At 41.8% G+C, this 10939-nt stretch overlaps 1 protein-coding gene across 2 annotated transcripts in view; it reads left to right on the top strand.

The window, feature by feature from the left end:
- The first annotated feature begins 7718 nt into the window (after window positions 1–7718).
- The window catches only part of LOC111141969 (RAP1B, member of RAS oncogene family), a 44440-nt gene continuing 41219 nt past the window's right edge, over window positions 7719–10939 (top strand). For both annotated transcript variants that reach the window (XM_022494859.1, XM_022494858.1), the window contains exon 1: window positions 7719–7866. The gene's annotated coding sequence lies outside the window, so the exon portion shown is untranslated. The remainder of the gene's footprint in view (window positions 7867–10939) is intronic.

Genomic DNA, 10939 nt, shown 5'->3' with positions numbered 1-10939 from the left:
AGGGCTCCATCCCAGGACCCCAAGATCATGACCTGAGCGGAAGTCAGACACTTAACCCACTGAGCCACCCAGGCGCCCCAGCAATAAAGGGTTTTTAAATCAAGATACATACATTGTTTTTTAGACATAATGCTATTGCACACTTCATAGACTATAGAATATGCGTAAACATAACTTTGTATGCACTGGGAAGCCAGAAAAATTCAAAATTGACTTGCTTTTTGTGATACCCATTCTACTTTGGCCGTCTGTTACAAACTGGCAATATCTCCGATGTCTGTCTGTACTTTTAGAACTGCGTTTTAGTATCTATGGATTAAAATAGGCTTTTTAAAGCTTCCTTAATAATCAAGTCATATTTTAAGATACTCATGTTGTAAACTTTATAACAGTTTCCACTGCATATGTATCTTCAAGTTATAAGCTACTAGCAGGAAGACACTCCAGAACACAACCAATCCTTAATGGAGAACTGTCATAAGCAAAGCAAAAGGAAAGTTTAACTAACGCTTGCTGAATTCTTACTATGTTTGCACAAAATTTTATTGTGCCAGAGGCTGTAGTAGGAACCAACATTTATTGGTAATCTTTTAGATGACGACAGCTAACATTTATAGACTGCTTGCTTTGTGGTGGGCACCATTTGCATTGTTTACTCTTTTAATCCACCCAGTAATCCCATAATGGAGGTTCTATTACTGTACACATTTTACCAAGGAGGAAACAGAGTTGCCATTCTAATACGAATGGAGCCTGTGTTCAAACACTTGCAGTCTGATTCCAGAACCAATCTACTTCCTTGCTGCTCTGTGTTACTTTCATTTTTGTATCTGCTCTCTTATTTTTAAAAAGTTTAAAGCCTTACATTATAGATACAGTTACTCGCCTTTTGAAGATTCCTGCAAAGGAATTTGGAAAGGTGAAATAACTGCCAGAGGTCACAAATCCACTCTGATCAGCTTGGAGGGTCTAACCAAGATTAGCAAGACCCTCCCAACTACATTTTATTGCCACTGTGTGATGCCAGGCAGTATGGTAGCTGCAAAAAAGTTGGAAGATAGGTCTTGGCAATCTCAGGATGGAGGGAAGACAAAAGCAACTTAAATAAGGTCATGTCTGATAAGTACCAAATGAGTGATACAAACAATAATTATTAGGGAAATTCAGAGAAGCAAGAAACCACTGGGTCTTAAATAATGACTAAGATTTAGATAAGAACAAGAGACAGGAGAGATTTTCTGGATGAAAGAACAGCATTAATAAAAGAATAATTGGACAGCATGGTGCCAAAAGAAGGCAGACAAAGATAACAAATTTCAGCTCTGCCTACATAGTTCCATATGGCTGTGGCCACTTAGCCTTTCTAAGCTTTAGCCTTCTATCTGTGTAATGGGTTATTAAAACCTAGCTCTCGGAATTTGGCCATTATTATTGAGGTATGTGATTCAGACACGGGATTCAAGGCTAACTTGACTAGAAGCCAAGTACTTGTCTGAGGGGATGCCTAACTTCAGAGCCTAATGATTACATTAGCTGTTTTATGTGGAGACGCCCCAGATTCTGAAAGTACTTGTATGGGGTTTTTAAAGACTTTCTTCATTTAAATTTCTTTTGAAAATTTCATGACAGGGGATATTTCATGAAGCTGGTTCTTCCAGTGGTTTTCTCCCTTAACATTCATTTACATGCCAGCTCTGGGAATGTCCTTGTCATTTGTATGGTTTTCCTTAGCCACAGCTTAAGAAAGGGGAAAATTTTAAGTGCAATCTATCTGTTCCTTATATCATAGACTTTAGCAATGACAAAACTATAGAATTGTTAGATTTATTTAATGTGGCATAGGCAGGTTTGGTGGTCAAGCCTCCAACTGCTAAAATAGAATGCAGACAGAATTTGAAATGTATTTTGAGACAAATACGTGGTTATTACACAGAGTAGAAAACATGCCAAGCTGCCTCATTTTTTTCTTATATATGAATACTTGGTTTCCCCAAAACAGAAATCTTAGAGGCATACAAACTACCCTTAGAGAGTATGAGTTCTGAGTTGTTTTCCTATAATAGCAATGGTCAAATAGGCTCTTACCAGGTCTCTCGTGTGATAAAGGGCAGAATTTATAAAAATGACCACACAGAGTTTGGAAACAATGTTTGACAAAAAAAACCCAGAATGAACCTAACTGGAAAGTTAAGCCATGGTTTTTTCTCTTTCACATCAATAAGCAGCCTTCTTATCCTTCTCAACCTCCAACCCCAGCTATGCAGGACACGGCAAAAGAATAGAACTATATTTATCCACTAAATATTATATATATTGGTGTATATATATTATACATATACATACATGTTACATATACACCATACACATATATATTATATATATGTACACACACACATACATACATGAATACACACAACAGAGGACAAAAACAGTAAGAAAGTGCCTTAAAAGGATCAAATTTCACTATTGTTCATTTGTGAATGAAATAATATAATAATATTTAAGGTTAATGACTTTCAAGCCTCTGGATAACATACTTAATTGGAAGTTAAACAGCATGACTCTTATTAATGCTAATAATCATTAACTGTTAATTAGGAAAATTATAAATATGAGGATTTTTGAAATCCAATTTTGGACTTGCAATAAGACCTTTATTTATGTGGACCTTTTTCATAAGATTTTATTCATTTATTTATTTATTTATTTAGAGAGAAAACACAAATGGGGGAAGGGGCAGAGGGAGAGGGAGAGAATGTTTCAAGCAGACTCTGCATTGAGCATGGAGCCCCATGTGGGGCTCGATCCCACAACCCTGAAGTCATGACCTGAACCAAAATCAAGAGTCAGACACTTAACCAACTGAGCCACCTAGACGCCCTTTCCTTTATGTGGACTTTTGAAATTAAACTAGGCATAGATGTTATTTGAAGTATAACTTTTAGGGAAGCAAAGCATGAAAAATCAGAAATACCGTTAAATATGGTATTATACAGCTCTATACAGTTAAATAAGCAAGAGTTTTGGACAAGCATCCTATTAATTCACTTCCCCTAAAAGGGAAAAAAATAATTTTGAGCTTCATCCACTCCCAGGGGCTAAGACATAGCTATTTTCTATATTCAATCTCAACAGTTCCATAAGGCAGAGATTATTATCCCCAAGTTATAGATGAGAAAATCAAGGCTCAATATGTTAAGGAATTTGCTTAAGACCCTACAGCTAATAAGCAGTGAAGCTGAACTCTCTCCTGTTCTCCACTATTCCACAGTGCCTTAGGAATAAAAAATTCAACAAATACTTTTTTTTTGAGAGCCAAAGGACTTTATTACTCACAGTAAAAGCAGTAACCAGAGCATCATTCTTGCTTTGGTTCTATATATCCCCTAAGTCCCCTGGGGGCAATGAAAGTAGACTTCTGTGGATGTCTACACCTGCAGGTGGTTGTGATACAGGAGGGGGCCCCTGAGCTTAGGAGATGCGCTGCTTTTATAATGAGCAGAAACAATTCTGCTCTTGCAGGGGTTGGGGGGGGTGTTAACTCATTCTTCAATACTGCTCAATGCAAACACAACCCTGAGAAATCTCTCAACTAATACATTTTGAGTGCCTATTATGTGAAAAACACCATACCAAACATGAGAAATATACATTGTATGGATTTTTCTCTTCTAGTACATGCAGGACCCAGCTACAGAATTTGAGGAACCCAATGCAAAATGAAAATACAGTCCCTTTGTTTAAAAATTAATAAAAATTTCAAGATGGTGACATTAGAGCATTCAACTGATCATTGAGCCTTTCTAAGCATCGGGCCCTGTCACAGGCTCATGAAGCTGGTCCTGAGCACAGCAGGGCAAACATGGACAAATCCAGCCCACTACCTGTTTTTGTACAGCTATGGGCTAAGAATGGTTTTCACATTTTTAAATGAAAGAAGAGGAAGAAGAAGAAGGAGGAGAAGAAGAGGAGGAGGAGGAGGAAGAAGAAAAGGAAGAAGAAGAGTAAGAAGGGAAGGAGGAGGAGATTTGTGACGTGAAAATTATATGAAATTAAAATTTTAGTGTCCATGAATAAAGTTTTATTAGAATACAGTCACACTCATTCATTATGTATCCTATGACTGGTTTTGCACAACAAAAGCAGAGTTGAGTAGCTACAACAAAGATCATCTGGCCCCCAAACCCTTAAATATTTACCATCTGGCTCTTGACAGGAAAAGTTTGCAAACCCCTACTGTAGTAGGATAGTAGAATACCAGTGACCAAAGAAAGGAGCAATAGAGTGTTATGGGAATTCCAAAGAGAGGAGACCACATTCAGTTGAAAATATCGGACCATATTTGACTGGAAAGATGTTCTTTCTTAGAGAAAGTAAATGGACCTTGATTAGTGGACAAGAGTGGGAAGGAACACTTCAGGCAGAGGAAATCACCTATATACACCAGAGCAGTAAAGCACTGTATTTGGGCAAGATGAAATATCCACTCTGACTGTAAGGCAGTTTTAAGTGAGAAGGAGGAGTAAGATATTCTACAAGGATTTTAACTTTATTTTGGTAGGGCAACAGAGTAACTGAAGGCTCTTGGAGGAAGATAGTGACTTGCTCAGGATGCTTTAAGATAATTCATCTAGCTACAGAATGGAGAATAGATCACAGCAAGACCAGACAGAGGCCACAAGGCAAGGTAGGAAGGTGTGGCTAAAGTCCAGGAGTTGAGAGGTAGTGCCAATCTAAACAAGTGTGGTACTAGTAGAAATTAATTACTGGGACCCCTGGGTGTCTCAGTCATTAAGCATCTGCCTTCTGCTTAGGTCATGATCCCAGAGTCCTGGGATGGAGCCCCATTATCAGGCTCCCTACTCAGCAGGAAGCCTGCTTCTCCCTCTCCCGCTCCCCCTGCTTTTAGACCCTCTCTCACGGTCTCTCTGTGTGTCAAATAAATAAATAAAATCTTTAAAAAAGAGAAAAAGAAATGAATTACTATCTAATAGATGTGCTAATTCACTGACGATTTGAGCAAAGGCAGAGAAAGGAATGTCAGGTTTGGAGACTGGCTAATTTAAAAGACGGTGATACAATTAACAAATGAAAAGGTGGAGAAACTAGTCTGGTAACAAAGATGACCGTTCAGTCTGCAAACATGACCAGTTGAGGTTGCCAGTGGAATATCCTGGTGAAGATTTCAAGAAGACAGGAACCCGGGTTCCAAACCCAAAAATGAGTTTGGGGCCAAGACATGAAGATTCTGGCATTCTCTGTATAAAGATAATAGTTTAACACAAGAGTAATGATTTCGGGACACCAGGGAGGCTCAGTCGGCTAAGCTTCCGCCTTCAACTCAGACCATGATCCCAGGGTCCTGGGATGGAGTTCCACTTTGGGCTCCCTGCTTACCGGGAGCCTGTATCTCCCTTTCTCTCTACCTCTGCCTTTCCCCCTGCTCGTGCTCACTCTCTCTCTTTCAATTAATAAATAAATGCTTTTTTAAAAAGTGTAATGATTTCTAGTCTTTAAGAAAAGTATTCTTAATTAAAATAAGTATTCCTTTAAACTCTAAATAATCCTAACTCCAACCTTCTAAAACTGACTTTGGGGGTGCCTGGGTGGCTCAGTCGTTAAGCATCTGCCTTCAGCTCAGGTCATGATCCCAGAGTCCTGGGATCAAGACCTGCATCCGGCTCCCTGCTCAGTGGGAAGCCCGCTTCTCCCTTTCCCACTTCCCCTGCTTCCCTCTCTCGATGTCTCTCTCGCTCTGTGAGATAAATAAATAAAATCTTTATTTAAAAAATAAATAAATGAAACTGACTTTGAAAAAAAAAAATCAATTGCCTAAAGGTCAAAGAGAGATGAAAGAAAGAAAAAGAGAAAAACACAGGTATACCCCAGTAACATCTGCTTCCATGAACTTAGAGTTTCAGGCTTTCAGACTTGATCAAAGTTCCATGCAATAACTGAAAAGTCAGTGAAGTCTCATTTATTTAAAATTCATTCATTTATAATAATTCCTACAGACTGGCGTGCCTGGGTGGCTCACTCAGTTAAGTGTCTGCCTTAGGCGCATGTCCTCATCCCATAGTCCTGGGATCCAGTCCACCTGGGGCTTCCCTGCTGAAAGGGGAGTGTGCTTCTCCCTCTCCCTTTGCCCCTCTCCCTGCTGGTGCTCGCTCTCTCTCAAATAAAAAATAAAATCTTTTTTTTTTTTTTAAGATTTTTATTTATTTATTTATTTGACACACAGAGATCACAAGTAGGCAGAGAGGCAGGCAGAGAGAGAGGAGGAAGCAGGCTCCCCGCTGAGCAGAGAGCCCATTGTGGGGCTCGATCCCAGGACCCTAGGATCATGACCTGAGCCAAAGGCAGAGGCTTAACCCACTGAGCCACCCAGGCGCCCCCCAAAAATAAAATCTTAAAAAAAACAACAACAACAACAATAATTCCTACAGACTGCTCTGAAATTTGCCTTTGAAATTTCCATTAAAAAGGGTTTTCTAACAAAACAGAAATTGCGGAAATACGTAACATTCAATTAACGTAAACTGCAAGATACCTAGAAAGCACTCACCTACAGAAAACTTAGGATAATTATAATTCATTCTTATCTATTCTTTAACTTGGTTAGTTTTCAATTACTAGTATTCTTTAAGGGAGGGAAATTAATCATACTTTTTTTATTAATCTTCAAAGTTCACCAAAATGTATTTCAAGAATAAAGTTAAGCTGAACTAAGCAAAAGTTAGTTTTCAATTACTTCCCAACCCCAACTTTCCTCTGCATTTTGCTCTTTCTTGAATCTCTTCTTTCATCAAAACTTTGTTTCATAAAAGAGCTGATGTTCTGTACTAAGGGTAGATGTATTTCCGTCTTCTCTCTAATAATGTAAGTTCCTTCGTTAAGTTTCCACCGTTTTTGGAAGAAGGCATTTTTGGAACAGAAGGTATTTTCTGCAGCCCAGCAGTTTCACCATAAACCTACCTACGAGTAACCCTTTAAAGTGCCCGACTCGTGTATTTAAATATGCAATTTGTTTTATTTCTACAAATAGTTGATTTAGTCAGAGTACCAAGTTGTTTGGGATCATCGATTTGTTAACTGAGTTTGGAACGGTAATTTGGAAAGAGTTCACCGAGGTTAAGACACCAGTGTATGAAATACTTGTCAGGAGAAAAACCCTTTCAAGAATGAAAAGGACCTTGCCCAATTTGGCCCCAACCCATATTACTCTCAGCTATAGAAGGTCCCTGGCCTGGTTTCCTTGGTGTGAGATCTAGGTGTGTGGAAACTGTACGCTCTGTTACTTCCCCAGCCACTTTTCCCAGCACAAAGGAATACGCGAGCACCAACTGTTGGGTGGCGTTGGTGAGTGAATTATTAGTTTCATTAGAGGCACCTTTTAAGTTTCGGAGGGCTTTTAAACCATTCGCATCACTGTAACCCGCTGAGGTCAGGGAAGTCGACAGGCGCATCTGTCCCGAGCCTGGTGGCCCAGCGAAGCTGAGGGGGCACTAGACGTGGGAGAGAAACACCGCCCAGAACTACCCGCGAAAGGGGCCGCGTGTGTCCGGCCTGGGCTGCGGCGACGCGGAAGGCCCCGCCCCTCGACTCCCCTCGCTCCGCCCCGCGGCCCCGCCCCTTCCCCGGCCGCGCACCCGCGCGCCCCGCCCGCGGACGGAAGCGAGAGCGAGGCTGAACGCCTGACGTCAAGGCGACACCGCCAAACCTCGCCCAGAGTCAGGCGTGTAAACCAGCCGGAGCGGCGGCGGCGTCGACAGCGGCAGGACCGCCGTGGCGCCGGGAGCAGCGACCCGGAGGAAGCGCGAGGCGCGGGGCGACGCGGGCGGCGGAGACCCGGTGACAGCGTGAGAGGTTGGCAGAGTGCGTGCGTGGCCGCTGAGGGGAGCGGCGACGGCGGCCGCGCGGGGCGGGGGCCGGGCGCCGGCTGAGGGGAGCGGGTGGGGTGCGGCGCGGGCCGGGCGGGGCGCGCGCGGCGGTCAGGGACCCTGGCGGCGGCGGCGGAGGCTTCACGGCGCGCGGCAGGTGGTGGAGGGCCCGGCGCCCGGCCGGCGAGCGCGCTGTCTCCGGGACCGGCGGGGACGAGCTGCCGCCGCCACCGCCGCCGCCGCGGGGGAACAGCGCGCTTTGCGGAAGGGGTCAAATGTCTGAAATATGGCGGAGGAAGTGAGAGCCCGAGGACCCCCCCCCCCCCACCACGCACACCCGCTCGCTCCCTCCTGCCCGCGGCCGCCGCAGCTTCTCTCGCTACCTTCCGTCCCCCTCCGGCTCCCCGGAGCACTCGTCCGCCGCCCCGGAGCCCCCTCGCAGGCCACCTCGGTGCCCTCCTGGGTGTGGGTGGAAGTTAGAACGGAAACCAGAAAGTTGTCCTTTGAGAAGACGCAGCTTCCCCCAGCCCCGAGCCAGGACGAGGAGCGTTCGGGGGAAACCACTCCCCGGCGCCCTGCAGGCTCCAGCCTTGCAGGGAAAAAGTTTGCCTGAAACGGGACTGGTTTGCTCCATTTGTTGCGGGAAGTGGCAGGAGGAAGGCAGCGGAGGGAGCCCCACCTAGTCTGGCAGCAACCACCGCGTAGGGAAAAACTGTTAAAGGGGCCTTTCCCTTCGTCAGCAAGAGGAAATCTCTTTTCTTTTACAGAGGGAGACAAAATCCAGGAAGTTTGTCGTCTTCTCTTTTTCGCCATCTCGATGTGTCTAATGCTAAAACTGTCAGCACCATGAGTTTTATTTAAAACTACCCCAAATTAACCAGGCCATTTGGATTTTTCTTCTAAAAAGAACTGATGACTTTTGGAGAAAAGATCATCCTGGCGAGTTTAAGCACAAGATTTGCTTACCCTTCGCCCCCCCCCCCCATAAGTTTAGCAAAACATTTTTGCCCTGCAAAACGTCTGGAAGGAACGTACGCAGTTTTGTATTACATTAACGGGAAATTACATTTTTAACCCGGTAGAAAGTTGACACTAAATGAACATTGTGATTTTAATATTTTAAGATTAATTCAGTCTAACTGGATTTTCGTTTTGCTGGTAGCATCTAATATATATCGAGTGCTTACACCGTAAAGCTTCTAACTCGCAAATTTTTTGACTCTTTTGTAATTACAATGCTGTTTAGACTTGCTCAACAAAACCTTATTTTAGCAAGAAGTAACTGTAAAAGAGGAGGACGTTCATTTAACTTCAAACTCCTAAAAGCTGACTTTTGAGTAGTATTTGAGTCATAATGGAGTCATGGGACTTTTTAAGGGCCGGAAGGGACTATTTAGGTCATCCAGTCCCACCCTCTCATTTTATGGAGGAGGAAACTGAGGCCTAGAAAAGATAAGATTAGTTAGTGGCCTTGCTGACTTTTTAGGACAGTATGTAATAGAGAACCAGGAGAAGGAAATATAATATTTTTATAGTGAATTACATTTTTACAGGATAACAGTCATATACAAAATGTTAGTATCTTAGTCAAATAGTGTGGGAGAACCACATTCTCAGGTTTTAGGAGAGGAAATTGATACTCAAGGAGGTTAAATAACTTTAAGGACAGAGCCCTGAATAATGGTCTTATTTGAGCCCTTCCTGCTTTTAAACTCTACATGACACAGTGTTTTCACTTGGATTTTCTTTTTTGGAATTATCAATAAATTGTGAGGTTGCCTTCTCTGAGTAAGCCACAAAGTAAATCTTTAAAACGCCTGTAGCCCATTTAGTTTTAATGTGCAGATAGCCGAATACAACTGAAGAACCCAATAATAAACTGGCTTAATTTAAATAAATGTGATAGAGGGCTTGAAAACAATTACTCTGTCTTTTGCGTTCTCCCCATAACACCCCCAGCTTCACTCCATGAAACATCGTCTCTTTCTTTCTAGACACCTGTCACTTCCAACATTCTGTTACTGTTCTGTCATCATTATTCATTTGATTTTTGTTACCTAGTTCACTGAGTTGTAAAGTCCAAGGACAGGATGTCTTCCTTGAATGCCCCAAAGCACTGGCACGGTACATTGCACGTAGATAATACCTGTTTGTTAAATGTAAGCGCAATGAGGGTAGGGACCATTATATTCCCCATTGTATTCTTAGTTCCTAGAGTCTTATCTGTGCAGATAGCAAGTGTTTAGATTTAAGAATTAACTGTAGTGAACATAGGAGAATATTATTTGAAGAGAACTTCGTCTTCCTTCAAAAAGAAACATTTCCACATTGGCTTGGAATCCTTTTAACTTTACAAATTGATTTTCATTTTATCCTCAAAACAATCCTTACTAGATTTCCAATATAGAATTCCAGTATTTTCTCTTAGCCATATAAAGGGAAAGTGAACCCCCATGGTGAAGAGTCATCACGTAAGGAGCATCTATTGAGATGTAATAAAAAAATTACTCGTAAAACTTTGATCATGTACATAAATACCATATTAAGTGCATTTTCTAATGTAATTCAAGACTAGTAGAAGGTCTTTCCAGAGGTCAGTAACATGGTAACTTAATATACATGTTGTTTTAAATATAAAGTCTAAGATTTGGATGAGAAATTGCTCACGTTCAATTTTGACTTTTGTAGTAGGTACTTGATGAATATTTGTTAAGGGGGTAAAATTAATCAGTGAAACTAGATCTCAATACAAAGAAAATTTGGCGATTTTATGCAGGTGTTTATTTTTTTTCCCAAATGTGTAATTTTAAATAAGCAATTTTATTATTGAATACCAAGATCTCACTGACAGGCACGCGTCATTTTCCTAGACTTATCAATAATGTGGTCCTGTGTGTGTATTGATAAAGAGGGTGGTTATTGATCTGTGCTTTCTATATATGACTTACCAGGAATAGTTTAGTATTTATGAACTAAATAGTCAAAAGTGCTTTTTTGTTGTTGTTGTGGCAGTGATGTCACGTGTCTATAGAAAAACTTTGATAAGATCTTAAAACTTT

This window comes from Enhydra lutris, unplaced genomic scaffold, assembly GCF_002288905.1.
Source record: "Enhydra lutris kenyoni isolate GAN:26980312 unplaced genomic scaffold, ASM228890v2 scaffoldscaffold7, whole genome shotgun sequence".
NCBI lineage: Eukaryota > Metazoa > Chordata > Mammalia > Carnivora > Mustelidae > Enhydra > Enhydra lutris.
Note: the sequence above shows the minus strand (reverse complement) of the source record. Positions and strands in the feature narration are given on the sequence as shown.